Below are 19074 nucleotides of genomic sequence, written 5' to 3' on the forward strand. Positions count from 1 at the left end.
TAATCTTATTAAGGCACAACTGGAACTCACTTAAATCAGGGTTGAATTGGTCATACAAACCTTGGGTTCAGATTCTGCTGACACAGAATTGTAGAGTTGAATGGGACCCTTAGTCCAATCCCTTGCAATACAGGAATAACACAACACCGGCAGTTTCATATATAAGCTGAAACTCCCAATATCCTGCTTGATTGCATGATTCTGAGTTCAGCTATTGTGAGAGAAAGAGAAAACAACGTTGCCTGATGTTGCCTAGAATACATTCTCTCTCTCCCCCCCCCCAACAATTTCCCCTTATATTATTTAAATAAAAAAATTGCACACCTTACCATAGAATGTGCATTTTAGGCTGGAGAACGGCACTGTAAAATTTGTGGAAGTGTGATTTCAAAGAATGGCTGTGAAATAGGAATGGAACCCAGTTCCTCAATTTCCTCCCTGCCACAGATTTTAATCTTTGATTGAGCTGAAATAGACCCTGTTGGTTAAGCATCCCTCACAACTCTTACATAGGTATTTTCTACAACTGTCCACATTGCCCAGCCAAGCCATTTCAATGGTACTTTCCCTACACTCCCCTAACAGTTGAGCTGATGCTTTAAAGGGTGGGGGGGTGACCTAAAACGCTACAGTTGCTCAGCCACTATGTGGATTTCATATAGCCCTTAAGTGGGATTTAAGTGATAAGCAGTTGGAACCTGTGCTTGTCTTTCAAAAAGAATGAATATCACTTACACTGTATAAATATCATTGCCCCCTCCCTTTATTGTAAATTGCTCAATCACAGCCCCCCCCCCAACAGTTACCGTAAGCTTTGCCCCAACTCTCTGCTAGGAGCAGAACAATGTGCTTGGCTGAGCTGGAGTATTCTGCTGTCAATGCAGTTGTAAATTTGCATCAATCTGAAAAGATGCTTCCCAAAAGGCAAAGTGTTACCTTGAGCCGTAAATTTAGTATTATAACCTACTATAGGATTTGAGAAGTCCTGATAAAAAGGATAGATACACTATACAGATATGTCTAACAATATTTTATGTGCATATCTGATAGACCACCTTAATTGCTGCCAGGCAGTATCAGAATTCAATGTGAATTTTTCATAAACCTCCAGAATGTTCAGATAGCTTGTTGATAATGCAGAGTTTATAACAGGAGTGTATCAATTGATCACATCTACTGAGCAGATGCCAGGCATAAAATATTTCAATGACAACTGAATATACTCCTAGTAGGTATATTCTAGGGGTTATGTCAGCTCTGTATGGGACTGGATAACAAGGCAAATTGGTGTGATTCAGAGTTATTCTCCCGGAATCAAAGTGCAATGTCAGAAGGTCCCCACAGTTTCATGTTTTACTCCTGTTGTTTACCCTCTTTTCTGTACTTTATAGCTGTATCCCCCCCCCCACACACTCCCATTGTGTCTGCATAGTCCAGGGACAGGATGGTTTAGACTCCTCAGAGATGTGCTATGACCTATCTACACTTTTTTTAAAAGATAACGTCAATATACTTTGACTTGGACACTATAAAGGCAATATACTTGGATACTAGTTATTTCAGAATCAGACCTGGTGAGCACAAGAGCCCCTATTCAGTTTTCTATGGACACACATCAGCTGCAAATGTGGATGAGATCCTTGCAGAGCTTTGGCATGTTATACCATATTGACTTCATTGCAGTCTGTACAGGTATGGGGATTCAGCCTCCACAGTAGAAGTAGCATTTGTCTTAATGTAGTTCAGCAATCTGCTCCTTAATTTTATAATTTGCTTATTTTTGTTTGCCTTACTGCCAGCTTTCATTTCTTTTCCTATAGTGTGTGCAAAAATGTTTCTGCATATTATTTCAGTAAGACATCTGCTTTTTAAGTGAATTTATTGCCTTTTTAGTAAAAGGTGAAAGATTTATACAATCTGAGGAGAAACCAGCCTTTTTAGAGCTCTTCTCTTGGTATGCATGCTATGGAGAGATGTGTAAATACAAATGTTTAATCTCTCAAAATTGGATTCAGAATTAGTTCCGTTGGATTCAAATGATTGAATCCATCATCTGAATTATAAAATTACAGGAACAGTTTAAAAATGATTTATTGCTCTGGTTATAGAGCTGAATTCCTTGCTTCCTGACCAAGTATCTTTCAAAACATTCAATAGCTAGAGTTTATTTTCTTGGTTTAGCTCCCCACTCCCCACAGAGATGCTCTTAGAGGTGTTGCAGAAATCAGTGTGACTTCTCATGCACACCAGCATATTCTGGAACTCACATATGTCTAGTTATATACACAACATTTGGCTATATAAATGACATTTGCTCCTCTGCAAGCGATCACTCATGCACATAGACTCACACAGCATCTTCACCTTTGTCCTCTCCCGCCTCTGAAATATTTAGCTGTGCAGACCATATTCAGCATAGTTGATACTGTCTAGGTTACCAATATTCTTCATTTTTCAATATTTGGAAGCACCTCTTTTTTCTGTCTTAGCCTGGGGGAGCAACCACCATGTTCAGAGCTACAGGGAATTTTTAAGGAGCTCCCCCCCCCCCGAAAATATTGGTAAATACGTTTTCGGAGAAACATCAAGTAATGAGGCCTTCGCAAAGATCCCAGCTTACCTATGGTCATAGTCTGTAGCATACTTAGCATATTTGTTAGCATAACTGTAGTAGCACAAAATCATTGTTCTGCCTATTAGTCAGAACTGTGGATGATGGAAAGGGTAAATATTAAAAAAAAAAAAAATCCTGTCCTTTTCTGGCACCTTCTGTTTCTTTCCAAAACTTAGCTTTTAAGCTTTGATGATACTAGCTGAAAACTAATACAGTGGAACCTCTACTTACCACCTTAATCAGTTCTGGTGGCCCATCCTTTAGGCAAAACGGGTCACTGGTAGAAGCGCCATTGTGCGCATGTGCAGACGGCGGCAGCCACTTCTGCGCATGTGCTGATGGCAGCAGCCACTTCTGCAATGTGCAGACGGTGGCAGCCCTTCTGCATGTGCACAAATGGCAGAAGCCGCTTCTGCACGTACACAAATCGCGGCAAACCCAGTATTTACTTCTGGGTTTGCTGCGTTCGCGACTTGGATCAGGCCCAAGTAGAGGTTCTACTGTGTATGTTGTACTGTGATGTATTAGAATAGTTATAATTGTGACTATCAATGGAGGCTGGTGCTCTTCAGAAGTATTGGCTCTACATATCCCATCCACTGTGCCAAGCCACCCTCACCAATGGAGCATGCAGTGTCATGGGTCAGCAACACAGAACTTGGTGGAAGCTGGTGGGTTCCAATGAAGAGCCCACAGAAAATGTGCTGTTCCGCTTAGGTGCATAGTTTTTGAATGGATTTGCAAGTCCTATCCCATCAAACTACACTACACTGTCCAGACATGTCATCAACCCTCAGGTTCAACACAACTGTGCTACCATTTCCAAAACACTGCATAGGGCAAGATATCTTAAGAAAGTTAAGTTCAGCCACAGACCACTTGATATGATCATACACAATATGGTCAATAAATTATTTGCAGAGAGTATTTTCTAGAAAACACAGAGCAGAGCCTGAAAGATGACAACATGGAAAGACCGAACTCATATAAAAAACATCACATAAACCCCCTGGTCTATTTTTATACCGAATGCAGAAGTGAAGTGTTGTTGCCCTCATGCCCTGTTTGTGAGCTTCCTAAAGCTTTTAGCTTGTTCCATAAACAAATGGAACACTGCTTGACTAGATGAGTCTTGTCCAAGACCACAAACCGAACACAAGGCAGAAATAGGATCTGAGCCCCCAAATGCTCATTTGATCCGAGAGATGTTGTGCAACACAACCGCAGGCCCACAAGTAACCTGCCTGAGAAACTGAGTGTAGGGCAGAGGTGAGATCTGAGCATCAGAACACTAAAGTGCTCCTTAGATCCTTCAACAAAATAACCATTTCACAGAAGGACTGTCAATTAATTACCCACCCAGGTCTTGCTGTATCATATCCATTTCCCTTCATCTAGTAGACTAATTAATAACCCACCCCTATAATGGTTGCAGTGGTGTTCTGTTGTTTTTAAATCAAACTGGTTGGTGGGATTTTAATGACACCTGCTTTGCCTCTTGAAGAATGGTGGGTGTTGACAAACTCCTTGGCCTGAATGATACGCCACTCTGGTGACAATAGATTAATCTTAGCTGACCTGGAAAATGGCCAAGAGACTAATGTCACAGCTTATATAAGGAATGTAAAATACTGTAGGCATTTGCATGGAATCCCCTTTGAGCCAATGTTCAATTCAGATACCTGTTCTAGAATTGAATGTAGAAATCATTATTCCATCTCATGATCAAACATTAAGTGACCCACTCTTTTATGATATTGAATGTTTTTGCTCCCTACTCTTCTTGGCCATAACTAGAGGGGACTCTGCAAGTTAAATTTGACCAGCTAGCCTTATACCATCAACTGCAATTTCTCAATTTCTTGTTGGCTGAGTAGCAGCTCTTGATCTTTGCACTGCTATTTCAGCGAAAGGAGATAAAGGTCAGTGAATGCCATTGATTTTCTCTGACAGGTGCAGAACTGTAGTACTCGAGAAGCTGTTTTTACAAATAAGAATCTGCAGTGGGCTCTGCTAGAAGATTCTGATCTCAGAAAACACAAATGAAAGGGGCCCACAAATGAAAGGGGATGAAACATTTTAAACCAGTTTCAACAATAAGATGTTCAGTTCCATCCTTGGGTTTTATTCAAATTCACATGCACAGCCCTTTTTTCATGAGTTGATTTCAATTTTTAGTGATTGTGAGACATTTTCATCTTACGTGAGCTCTCCACAGTAGTTTTTCTTTTCTTTTCAAAAACAGAAAAAGTACTCTTGCAGTAGAAAGGTTAGCAGGAGAACTTCTAAGTAGATGACTGCATCATTCAAAACCTTTGTGATTCAAAGCCTCAAATTCATAAAGTTGCAAAACAAAATATACTGGAACCATCCTAGACATCCTTTTTATTCGCGTTGCTATTGGGGCAGTCATACTTCATTTCTAATCAGTGCATATCCCATAACCTTCTACTCAACTCCTATAGTTAGGTATACCATAAATGTTCTGGTTTCTTTTTGTTCCACTTTTGTTGCACTAAAGCCCTTCCAGACAACAAGATTGTGTTAGCATCAGGGAAGCATTGTAGAGCAAACTAAAGCAGAATAAATCTACCACTGATGCATTATTATTGTGTCAATGTCTCCCGCCCCCCCCCATTATTTGCCATTAGGCATGTGCTATCATTGTCAAATATCTATTTAAAGAATTGCTATTAACCTTGAGTTGGAGCCAAGAGTTCTGTGAGCCGAGTTACTCTCATACAATGGTGCATTTGCCTCAGCTCCCACTTCTCCTTGTACCCTCAAAGTTTGCTTTAGAGAGGGTTGGGAGATCCTCCAGGACAGCATAGGAAGTGGCGAGGGGAGTGGAAGGTGGAATAGTCAAATTGCCTTCCCCCCTGCTGAATCCATACCCCTTCAATGAACAGAATGACACCTTCCATTCACAGAAGGGAACCTTTGCATCCAACCCAAAGTCTTTATAAATATGTGTTGTCTCTGCAAATATTCCACAGCAATTAGAGTAGACTGCTAAGGAGAAACAGATGGTGGGGACAAAACACTTATATTGTGGAAAAGAACGATGCAATATCTAAGCAAAATCTTTTCTTCTATTTTTGGAACACTAATAAGTGAAGCTTTATCTGGGTGTCTATATGCTGTTATTTTAGCAGGCAACAGAAGTGCCAAAATGGTAGCTGGCAGCCAAATGAATAACCCTTCACAAAAATATGCTATCAAAAGTAGAATGTTTCAGTTATCTTACAGTTACAGCAATTTGGGACCAGATTTAGAATATAATAATTATTACACACTATAGTAAGTGTGATCCCCATAGAGGGCTTATTTTCTAAACAATGTTAACATTCATGGGAGCAATGCAAAATTTTGACCCCCTCCTCCTCCTCCTCCGGATTTAATGGCATGCCAAGATCAAAATGCTGCCACCTACTAGCAACCATATGATCACACTTCACTCAAAGCCTTTCATAGAGCCTCAGATATTTCACAAGCTGCCATTAAATCTCCAGCGCCAAGCCCGAGAAATTCTTGTCCTGAAGGGCAGCCCCCACAGACAAATTTGTAACACCCAAATCAGTAAACCTATAAAGAAGAAGCTCTCTGGGTTCCATATACCACAAGCTATCCAATATAACATTAGCAATCATTTTGTCTACCCCATGATACCCAGAGGCAATCCTCCTAAGCTTGCACAAACCACTTAGAACCGACTAACTTGACTCTTACATCCTTTCAGTTTAAACATTCAAAACAATTCCAACGGTGGACAAAAGGAGAACACCATTCTAATCCATGGAACACACCTCCTACTGCCCTTGCAATTTAGCCAGCATGGTCTGTTCAACCCAACTTTTAACATCTGAAAAGGACATTGGCAACACATGATCATTGTCTCTGTTCCAAAGCCTGCCTAGCTGTCTGGTCAGCCATCTTGTTCCCCCCCCCAAAAAAAAGCCCACATGAGCTGGAACCTAACTTAACTGAACCAAAAGACCAATTAGCTGCAATTCAGTATTCAAAAGCCTTATTTCATATACCAGATTACATTTACATTCCATGCCTGCACTCTGATAGGGAGTCCGGGAGCACTACTGCCCTGTCAGGGTTCACATCCCTAGCACACTCCAATGCCATAGGCATAAAGTGGCTGGGGAAACCCAGCCAGATGGGCGGGGTATAAATAATAAATTATTATTGTCGTTGTTTATTATTATTATTATTATTATTATTATTATTATTATTAATTCAGCAGTCACTATTGAAACCCAAACATTCATTAGGCCTTTGGGACCCCAAATGCTGTAATGCAAAATATTGCACCCACATGGCTGTCTTGTAGTTCCCGGGATCCTTCTGTGTAAATTGCACATCATTGGTCCCATTTAGAAAAAAATCAGCTCCACTGCTCTGTGTTTACATATGTCTGATCCAAGCTGACTTTTCATAGTTCCACCGCAACTCAGATCAATCAGAGGAGGTATCCACAGCCATCCATAAAGCCAGCAAGCCAATAGTCAATGGATACTCAAACCTTGCAGCACATTGGTCTTCAGCCAAGCCTGAATCATGGCCACACGAGAAGCATGCGTAACTTCTCAGGAAGCAGCAAACTCCATTTCACTTGGATGAGGTACTCCAATCCTGTTGTTGCTGTTGAAGAGTGTCCCATTGTCATGGTGTGCTCACAAGGGCTTCCTCCCTTGCAGAGCTCTGCACTGTGTAAGGTCAGACATTGAAGAGAATGAGGCAGCCACTATAGGGGCAAAAATCTATGTGCACATTGGAGTTTTGGCTGATGCTCCAAGTGAGCTCTATGGTAGCAAAATGAGGCTTTTATGTATAAAGCTGTTACAGAAATCCCCCCTGCTTAGAAATTACGGTGTGTGTTCAGTTTGTAACATTTCCTACCATATTATCTGAAAGAGTGATTACACTATGAAATGAAAAGAGGGTTGTTAGCAAGAAGTGAGTCTCAAGGTGAAATGCATTCACCCATTTCTCTCTATGGAGTGGTGATTCTCAATCAAGGGTAGTCATAACTTTTAATATTCCCTTTCTACCTGCTCTGTTCTCATAAGGTCACTGAAGTCTGAAACTGAACCGGATGGTTTCTGCTGACACTTTACATTGGCAAAGTTGTTTCCTCTGTTTCGTTAATGAAGCTCTTTTTGTTCCTTCTGTCTGATGCAATTTGCCTCCACCTTGGCAGTGAAAGATGCTACCTCCTGTGCGTAAATGCATGATAAAGGACAGGTGAAAGGCGGGGAGATAGAAGAGTCATCAAAAGGCTCTTCCTTGAACTGTTTGAGCTTTGATATTTCACAGCTGCAGGATGTTTCTTCCATGGATACACAGCAGCATAGTGTTGACGTCTATGTAAATTTTTAATAGTTGTGTTTTATTATTTGTAGGTACAAGTAAAATCTGCTGCATAATGTTGCAGTGTACCCCCACCCTTAACAGGAGTATTTTGGGATCTAGGCAGCCTGGAATAAGAGCTTTGTACGAGATGGTTGGACAGTGTTCTCGAAGCTACTAACATGAGTTTGGCCAAACTGCGAGAGGCAGTGAAGGATAGGCATGCCTGGCGTGCTCTGGTCCATGGGGTCACGAAGAGTCGGACACAACTGAACGACTGAACAACAACAACAACTGCAATTCAGACCGGTTACCTGGGGAAGGGAGGTTCAGCAAAGGGAAGGGATGGATGGATACATCTCCCTTCCCACCTTCATTGTCCAATTGTTTTGGCACTAGAAGACTGCCAGTCCCAAACCAGCATTTTATAGAAGGGGGCACACACTGTTCTGGAGAGTAGGGAGGGAAGAAAAGTGTCTTCTCCTTACTTCTGCAATGTAATTATATAGTGCAGGGGAAAGTGCTTTAAGCTCCCAATATGCATCCTCCCAGGCTGACCCCCCCCCCCCAACTTATTGTAAGTGGTCAGAGACTTGAGAGGGAGAATCCTTTCTCTTCCCCTGTCCTCCATCTTCCTCCTTCTGTCCCAACTGACACCCAAGCATTCTAGGCATCATCTGCTCTCAACCATAGTTCTACACATTCTACCTGATTTCTGGTTTCTACAGCTCCCCCTGCCCTGTCTAAACTATGTAGTTCCTGGAAACTCACAGGTTCTTTTCAGGCAGCTTTGGTATGTATTACAAAAACAGCAATCCTTCCCTCAGATTGGCTATCATTCTCCTATTGCCAGCCTCGAGTTGTCCCTGTTTGAATGCTCCTTCTCTTTAGTAACTGTGTTGTAACCTGAAAGCCTCACATCATTTACATTCAGACCGCTACCAAATTTATGAGATTGCACCAGAGTATGAATTTTACCTGAAGTGGAATTTCAGGTCAAGCCTAGAAGTTCCTGTTTAGGGGAAGCATCAATGGAATGTTGAGGGAAGCAAATCACACTGGGATGAGGCCAAATATATATATATATTTTTTTCCCAAAAAAGCTTAGAGAAACTTATGTTCCCCCACCCCCACTCTAGCTCTGTCTAAAGCAAATTGTTAAGGGGAATTTAGTCTAAGAGAAATACTTGGAAAATTGAAGCAGATCTAGGACAAATTATCAAGGGTGGTGTTGGTGGTGTGTATGCCAGTTTCATGCTTCTCTGAGGCCTATCCTTCACATGAACAGCAGATACCGTAAGGTGGTAAAACTGTGTCTGGTTGTATCACTGTGGACTGCAGCTGGAGTCCAGATTGCTCCTCCATACCTTAAACAAACAAGCAAATGTAAATCCTTGAACACTGACAACTGGCAAGTTAAGTGGGAATTGATTCTTTTAACTTTCTTACTGGCATCTAGTTTTCTGTGTGCAGGGTTTTTATGTTTTATGTTTTGTTTGTTTTGAAGATTGAGCTGCATTTAGTCATGTGAGACCCCGCGTGGCATGTGAAGTGATTCAACATGAGACCACATGTCAATCTTCTACTGAGATATATGGCTTAACTTGCCCACGAGGGTAACTTCTGAAGTGATGTTATGAGGCAAATGTGGGAAACGTCCAATGAATTTTTGATGTAAGTAAAGATAGAGAGCAAGTTCTTATAAGAGTGAGTGGTATTTTGTATTTCAGGATAATATTTATAACTGGGCACCATTTTTTAGAACATTGAATTCCTCCCAATGTATTAAATGAAAGCTTTCTAACACCATCTCATTATGGTAGCTAGGCATGCCCTTAAATGTTTTACTTTGTATTTTGCACAAGAACGGAAAGAGCTTAAAAATTATGTTCTGTGGGGAAAATCCAGTTCTATATATTTAAAGTTTGAATGCCATTACTCAGCACCACTCTCATCATGAGCTGACTAGACCAGTATAGTCCGTCCCCCATCCCTCCCCCCCCCCGGCAACATAAATTCCATTACTACATGAAATAGGAAAGCTTCATGCCTAAACAATGGAGAGATTTAAGAAGATAGACTTTAAAAAAAACAGTTCTAAGGGAAATAAGCTTATTTTTCAGTTATTGGAACTCTGTACATAATAATGATATTCTGGCTTTTAATGGCTTGTTATCTGACCTGTAATTATCATGCAAATCTTTATAACAACACAATTTCCATTAAAAATAAACAGGGAAGTTGGGTAGTTTATGTCTCCTCATAGATAAAAGCCTCAAAGTTTTGGGAAATTCTGACTCTTACCTTTGGCTCAATTTCAGGCACTATATCATTTTTGAAAGAAATATTTCTGTGCACTTATAGCCATCAATATTACTGTTATGAAGTCCTTATCCTATCACTTCTAGCTATTCCCAAATAGTTAGCAATGTCCTTGTTCTGCAGTGGCTGTAGGCCAAGAGGAAAGAAACTAAAGAGTTATGACTACTTTAAGCTAATGGAAATTATCTGTTAGCTGAGTGGTATTGCTGCTGCTTTTACATCCAAGAGGCCTTGTTGGGTCCCAGCAGAGAGAGATTCCTTACATATTCTCTCTCCCTTCAGTGCTGAATGTTCAGATAGCTGGAAAGAAGTATCAGGTGGCCTTCTCATTTTTTTCTTCCCTCTGTGTATCTTTTTTTTTAAACCAAGCTGTATCTATTTGGACCCTTTAACTTTACATAGGTCATTTCTTCCAGTGTATTCATCATCCTTTCCCCTTTTATCTACTTCTTTTCTTTTCCTGTCCAATTTTGTATGGATACTTTTTTTTCAAACTATGGTTAGGTTTATAAGAGGTTTTAAAATGTCCCTCTTGACATACTGATATTTCTTATTTCTATGCTGATTACTCTCTTTCATATTGACAAGAAACCACACTCACCCACCCTATGTGCTGCAGCAGTATTGATAACGGTAGTTATATTGAGTCCCAGTACACAGCAACTCCAACATTAGAGTCATTCTCTTAATTTATGCAGAATTAAGTCAGTTTGGGGAACAATAATGGAACAATTTGGTTATCCTAGCCTAGGATGATAATCGCTAGCCTGACTCTATGCTAGCAAAGATTTGTTTCATTCTTTAATTTGATGCATAGCAAAAGTGTTGGGTATCAGTGCTCAAGTTGATTAAAATAAAGGGCAGTAGAAGTCAGTGAGGTGGGATGCTAACATAACCTCCAATCATCTGTTTTGTGGTGACCAATGGGAGGTGAAGGATGGTGTAGTGCAAACACACTGGTGGACCTCTGCATTGGCTATGCCAATGCATTTGCACCATGCCAACCTTGCCCCTCCACTTCTGCCTTCCAGTATGAAGCAGCAGCAGCAGCAGCACTTGAAATAAGTCAGGCGAGCAGCACCACTGTTGCACTGACTGCTAATGATAGAAGATCTTCCACCTCGCCCTACCCAATGTCATAAGGCAGTGGTTTTCAACCAATGTTTCTGTAACAGGCTTCACAAGCCTTTGATGTTGCTCATGAGTAACGGCCAGCTCCAGCGGTGAGCTTAAAAACTGTTTATTAAGCATTAAGAGTTACAGAGTGTTGAAATCATGTCTACTCCCTTGCTAATCAGTTTTCCAGACTGGAATCTTCGCGCGCGCGCCAGCAGAGGAAACCCCTTGTCCCTCTAATATGATGTCGACGCTTACGTCCCCCCCTCTGCTCCCCCCCTTGTCGGCTACTGACAGTATGTGCTCTCCCTCTTTCTGAGACGTTTGCTGATGAGGGCTGGGAGAGCTAGAGGTATCTGTATTAATTATAGGTAATTGCTCTCGATATCTCAGCCCCTTCCCCTTACTGGCTGAATCCCAACCTTTTCTCTCCTCTGCCGTTTCATCTCTGCTCTCCCCCCGCTCCTCTCGAGCAATCCCTTTATCCCTGACAGCACCCTGGGGTGCCTTGAATGATGGTCAGGGGTGTCGTGGGCAACTCTTTCCTTCCCTCTCTCCTCTGGTGCCCTATCACATCTCTCCCTCCCAAATAATTGCATGGCTATTGGTTGCAGCAGCCCTGGTTAGTAGCTCTGCAAGCGAATAGTGCTTTTGGGACTGGTCAGGGGGTGCTGGTTGCCAGGAGCTGAGGCAGCCTCAGAGTAGGCAAGCAAGCCCTTGCTGTTGGGAATGGACTGTGGGGCAAAGTGAGCAGGGAGGGGACAGCTCAGAGACTGAGACCAGGGGTGGCAGCAGCAGCTGCCCAGAAGATTCCCAAGGAGAGGTGAGAAGAGAGGAGGCTGAGGGAACACTCCACAAGGGAGGGTGTTTGAAAAAGGGTGAGAGGCTGCCAGCTGTGCAGGCAAGGAGTGGCATAACTGGGCTCCTGGTCTCCACAGGGGTGCCACAGAAAGAATGCAGTTGGTCAAGCAATCTGTAGACTCAAAAAGGTTGAAAACCTCTGTCATAAGGTGTTTTTGTACAGTATTGTCTAATTTCACTTTCACATATCACCCAAAAAATGTGGTTTCAGAATGGGGGAGAAATTAGACTTCCCCACAAGCACTGAATTGCCATAAGCACAAAATCACCTAAAAATAACAAGAGACAGCAAACAGCAACATGTAGTGTAACAAATCCTTAAGATATAAATGCTACCTGTGTAACGAAATTAAAAATTCAGAACAATTACAGTATAATAAATTTAAAGCCTTCAGTTACCTGTGATTTGTGAAACAAGCCTTAATGAACTCTTGACAGAAAAGGACGTTTCACCACACTTTCCCACCACAAGCTATAAATCAAAAGTGCATTTTCATAAATAACCTTGATCAAGGTCACTCTGATAGCACTTTGCTACATGATGGTATTTCTCCATATACAGTACTATTTTTCTAGAAAAAGAGATGCCAGAATTCACTGTGAATACCTCACTTGTTCTCTTATAATGATAGTGGTGCCCACCTGAGAGGTACCAGAATAATAATAATATTATTAGTTGTGCAGATGGGATAACTTATCAGGTGTAGCTTGTTCCCTCTTCTACCCAACCATTAAGGTTGCAGAAGCCGCCTGTGTTCTGCCAAAGGTCTCTACTGAGTAGAACTTTGCAGGGCTGGGGCAAACAAGAAGTTACTACAGGGTGGGTAGGGCGAGGGGAAGAGAAAGTAGCTTCTAACTTTGGGGTGTTTCTCCATCTCTACATGCACTGACAAGCCAAAGACAATAACACAGTGGTAAATTTACAGTACAGTGGTAAATACTACCGATGTGTTAATAAACCTATTCACTTGCTGCTTTTTCTGCTGCTATCACAAGTTCATCATGCTTGTTAAACCCAATCCATTTTAACATCATCTTCCAACTTATCTCCGAATGCCTGGATGGAATGCCAAGATTTATGTGCTTTCTCCATAATTGTCATATGGTTGATCTTTTGAAATAGTAACTCAACTTGGCTTGCTGTTCTGGCTACTTCTCATGTTATATCATGTGCTTGTACTAAATTGTAAACTTACATGCAAGATTATGATTCATTTATTACTGCAACAGGAACTACTATATAGGGCTTAACAAAAATCAATTAGGAGCAAAAGCAGTACAAAATGTTCCCTTGTACATTTCTAGCTTCCAAATCCACAAATAAGCAGTGTATTGCAAATATTTATTACCTTTTTGGAAAGTGTTATTTTGATCTTACATACATTAATTGCAGCAATTTCATCTGACTGGGGATGGGGAACGGGGATGACAACTTCTATTTGTGAGCTATTGCATGTTTACTGCACCATCTAGTGGATACTACTATATAGCGTTAATGTAAGCTTACATCTATATACTGTATCTATGCTGCTGCTCATACTTTGGGATCAATACAGCCAATATAGGGCAAATTAATACATGCAGCCTCACCCTTTGGCATGGTGCATCAGCTTAATTGGGCAACTGTTAAGTAAAGCTTAGAAGTTTGGCTCTGAAACAGGAAATTCCTGCTGCTAACATAACATTGGGTTGTGCCGAAATAGTATAATAGAGAAAGCAGATATAGCTTGTGGTCCTCATAGTATAATAAGGTCATATTAACAATTTATGTCATGCTATAGCTAATTTACTCTATTTGAGCTGTAAGACAGACCTTGTTGCCCATTATTTGGTTAAAAGTAATGACATAATCATAATTTATATGAATGTCCACAGCGGTCTCTAGAAAATTTGGTAATTTGCTAAATTTACAACAAAAAAACCACAAGTTAAATAGGTGACTACAACTTCAATGGCGACTAGAACCTGTCAGAGTGGTGTTGCTGATTACTAGTTAGGCAGAAAGGGAGCAGCAGGTGTTTGTGTATGAAAACTCCTCTGCTTTCATGACTAGACGTAGATATGAACATCAGCTGCATTCACTGGGGCTCATCCTAATAGTTCACATTTATAATAGCTCACAACATTCAACAAAATTTTCTAATAACATGAAAACAAAATGCAACTGTTTATCACAAATAAAACTGAGCCATGTACAAAACCTGAAAAATTGGAGAGTCAGATTACAGTAAACTTTGGGGAGAACTATGAGTTTTTAAGAGGCATTTAAAGGGCACTACTGTCCCAGGTGGCGCTGTGGGTTAAACCACAGAGTCTAGGGCTTGCTGATCAGAAGGTCAGCGGTTTGAATCCCTGCCACGGGGTGAGCTCCCGTTGCTTGGTCCCAGCTCCTGCCCACCTAGCAGTTTGAAAGCACGTCAAAGTGCAAGTAGATAAATAGGGACCACTCCAGCGGGAAGGTAAACGACGTTTCCGTGCACTACTCTAGTTCGCCAGAAGCGGCTTTGTCATGCTGGCCACATGACCCGGAATCTGTCTGCGGATAAACGCCGGCTCCCTCGGCTTATAGAGCAAGATGAGTGCCGCAACCCCAGAGTCGGACACGACTGGACCTGATGGTCAGGGGTCCCTTTACCTTTACAGTACTTACTGTCTCTAGAAGGCATTCTAGAGGCTGGGCTATATCACCAAGAAGGCTGGGGTCTGTATTATCACCAAATGAAGAGCAGAATGTGTGGGAATGAAAACAGAAGAATGTGAGGATGACTGGATTGTGCCCCAATTCATATTGTAGCCGTGATCTGCAAGAGTCAAAGGGAAACCTGCCATATTCTTTAGAAGATGCAACAAATGACTCCTTCTATAGCACCCAAGTTCATTTTAGGACAAGTGAGGTAGAAACCAAAGTGACACAGCTAAATTCATTTCTGGAAGGCTTCACTGAAACGTGTTTCAATCATTTAGGAGTGGCTGAAAATCAGCTCAAAAAATTATGAGACGAATGAGTCACTGAGCTTCTGGAATATAAAATATGATGTGCTACTCCTTCTTGGTACAAGAAGTGCCAATATTTTTAAAATTCATGTGCTTAACCTGATGATGGTTTATGGCTTAGATTTATTTTTTTAAAATCATGCTTCAAAGATATATGTGGCAGCATCATGCACTTTCTTTTGATTAATACAGATAAAGCAATGCCAAAGTATGAATGAACAATCAACTCTGATTGCCTAAATTTTAAGCAATAACGTTTGAGACTGCATTTGTGTATAAAATTAACGCAAGATGTTAATTTCAAAAATCAGTACACTGCCAGATGTGTGGTGTACCTTAATTTAGCATTGATTGGTCAGGTCATTCGTACAGAAATATATGAAATCTAAACTAATACAGTAATTGGTTTGAGTCCATTTTTATTTTCTTCTTACAGTAATAACGTTTGGGTAGTGGTGCTGGAGCAACAGCAATCAGAGAACTGGATCCTGAGTTTTTACTCCTTGAATGGAAGGAGCCTCCTACCTTATGCAGAACTCTCCTTCCATGAATGGTAGCTCTGTTCATGGAGCACAAACTTTGGCATCCAAGCAAGGAAGGCTGAGATCCACTTTGGTCTATTAGTTTTTGTTATTAAACATTCATATAATTTTTTGACTATATATATATATCTGTGAGCACAGATGTAAACTAGAGGTGCACACTTCAAAACCTTTCATTTCACTTCTGACAGCCCCATTCATTTTATTCCTTTCCCTTCTCATTGTTAATGTTTCGTTCATTTTTCATTTGTTCTTTGTTTCTGCAATGATTATAGCTTAGACCCACCCTGTCATGTCTTATCTATAACGTTGGTGTTTTCCATCTAAATAACATAAAAGTCTCAAAGTATTATACTACTCTCCAAAAACATTAAACCTAACAAAGGCTCAGACAGATTGGACAAAGGGTCTTCCCATTTTATAAGCAATTGAAAATGACTGGCATCACCTGAGCTTCCCTTAGCAGTTTTCATAACTCTCCCCAGGAATTAAATGTGTCCATGAAGAGGGTCGCTAGGTGGTCCATGAAAGCCCTTTCCCTAACACTCCAACACTTCAGGGGGTCTGAAGAAGGCTTTTAACTACATTCAGCTGAACAGTGTTAGAAACCTTTGTGCAACTAGAAACCAGTGCATTATCAGGGTTCCTACTGTAGCTGTGCAGAGGCTTCTAAATACATCACCTCATAAACACTTTGAAGCCCCCAGACCCCACTCAGTGCAGGAAGCTTGGGTGGCTCATACAGGCTGGAAATGTTGCATGTGGGGTAGTATATATATGAATAGACCCGGACCCTGCAATCATTATCTGAGGCTCCTTTTTGTGTACCCTTCAACGAGAGGGTGGCAATATGAGAATGGGCCTTTTCTGTGGTGACTCTCCATTTGCGGAATGCTCTACCCAGGGAGGCTCGTCTGTCACTTTCATTCCATGGTGCCAGGTGAAAAGGATTCTCTTTAACCAGGCCTTTGGCTTATTAACATTGTATGTCCTTTTAAATGTGTTGAGATGTGTGCGTTGGTTTTGTTTTGTTTTTATTATGTTTTTCGTGTTCTCATTTTGTATTCCTATGTTGTGAACATCATCCCTGTGATATTCACATGAAGGACAATATACAAATTTAATGAAAAAATAATAAAGCTGTAGTAGTAGACATCTGCCCATTCCCCTTTCAACATTTTTCACTACTCTCAGGTTCACTTCTTTTCTTTCCATTCATTTAACTTCATACTGTGCAATATTTATAATGACAGGCTTAATGCAAAGTTCCAGGATCACCTACTGCACCAGCAACATACATTGTAAAGAAACAAATTATCTGTACATTGATATTGGGTGAGTAGACACCCCAGTTGGTGAGTGAAGGACAGGAAGGGTTCAAAGAGGCAAATAAATTCCGATCATGATAACGAAGCATTTCCAATTGGCGCTAATATGCAATGTGATAACAGGGGTGCAAGGTATAGGGGGTGGAAAGGGCTTCAGCCCCCTCAGTATTTCTAGGCAGGGGGCTGAGTCCTCACAATATTGAGGGGGCCGCCATCCCCTGCAGCCCCCTGGCAAGCACGAAAGTCCAGCCTCAGCTCTGCTCTTGAGTCAGGTCTGACCCGGGGGTGAAGTGGAGAAGAGACAGTGACAGCAGTGTTGCTGCCCCTCTCCTGTAAAGGGCTGCACGTGAGAGGGAGTTGCAAGCTCCTTCACGCTCAGCCGCAGCTCCAATCCTGGGTCAGGTTGCAGCAGCGTTGCTACCCCTATGCTTGGCTGGGCATTGCCATGCAAGGATGCTGCTGAGGCAGCATTCTTGAGCGAGCGCTGGCCCGCTGGATCGAGGCAGGAGGCTTGGAGGGCGATTTGTTACTGGGAAGGCGCTCTGGCAATCCTCAAAGGGACTCCAGCATGTCCCAGCAGGTCTGGTCAGACTGGGGGGAGGGCATCATGCATGTGATGCTATGCACATGTGACAGCCACTCCCCCCCCCCAAATGCTGTGCCCAACTCATTGCTCCTGTGTGATAATGAAGTATTTCTAAATGGCACAAATATGTAACTGGAATAATGAATTCAAGTCTGACTGTTTTTCTGGAGCCGTGTCTTGATATAAAGGGAAAATCAGAGAACATTATATTGTTGGAGATTTAACACAACATTCAGGTTATCATTGCAATTTATAATACTTTCCCTATCTCACAGTTCTAAATCCTCCAATGTTTAAACTACTTCATCTAGATAACGGTGCAGACAAAGCAGAAATATAAGCTTGCCAATTATATTGGCGGTACAGGGAGATCGGATTTTGAATACTAAGTCTGCCGTTCCCTTCTCTCTTTTTTTGCTTTGTTTGGGCTTCTGTCCAAGACCATCAGCACAATAGACTCTAGCTTTGTGGGGGAAGTAACACAGAACATTTTGAGGGCGGCAGAAAAATAGGGTGTGTTGATTTAAATGAGAAGGAAAGGCTGGGTTTGCAAAACCTCACACAGTATGCAAATAGAATAAATTATTACCCTTATATTTGAAGTTAATTTAAAGGGCCCTCCTACCTCCAAGGGACACTTTCAGTGTTGGCAAAAGTGAGCAATGGGGTATTTATCCATGCAAAGGGGCCACCCCTGCCCTTCCTTTGACTTCTGTAATCACAGTTGACCGTTCTTTCTTCATTCAGACAATCATCCTCACAGTAGTAAGGTATTATTTTCTTCCATATGTTGCTGAGCTACAAATCCCAACAGCCCCAGCAAGCTTGACTGATAGCCAGGGATAATGGGAACTGTAGTTTAGCAGTATCTGGAGGATCAGTGATTCTCTACATGCTGGATTAGACCACTGACCCATTTGGTCCAGCATTCTGTTCTCACAGGGGTGAACCAGATACCCATGGCAAGCCTGCAAGCATTATATACATAATTTCTATATGTGTGTGTGTTTATATGTTTATATTTTGCCTATACAGGGTGGCTTACAGAATATATAATAAAATACATCTATCAATCAAATAACAAGCCAAATACATTATAACTATATTGAATATACCAGGCTGAATTTGAATGATGGAATTTGAAAGCAGGTGAGGTTGGGATTGGTGCTCAGTCTGAAAGAGTCTTTGAAGAATTGTCTTTTAGTCCAGCTGAGGATCAGTAACTATGTTTACGTCTTATTTTTGGTAAAATAGTATGAAATTTGTGAAAGAGATTTATCGCAGGCAATAGCAGTCCTCAATACGTCGTAGGCAAACTCGTCATGTAAATTCCAAATTTAAATGCCCCTG

At 41.4% G+C, this 19074-nt stretch overlaps 1 protein-coding gene across 1 annotated transcript in view; it reads left to right on the forward strand.

Moving 5' to 3' along the window:
• CHRM3 (cholinergic receptor muscarinic 3) overlaps window positions 1-19074 on the forward strand; it is a 219936-nt gene that overhangs the window by 196235 nt on the left and 4627 nt on the right. The gene's annotated exons all lie outside the window — the stretch shown is intronic.

Source organism: Lacerta agilis, chromosome 3 (assembly GCF_009819535.1).
Source record: "Lacerta agilis isolate rLacAgi1 chromosome 3, rLacAgi1.pri, whole genome shotgun sequence".
Classification (NCBI taxonomy): domain Eukaryota; kingdom Metazoa; phylum Chordata; class Lepidosauria; order Squamata; family Lacertidae; genus Lacerta; species Lacerta agilis.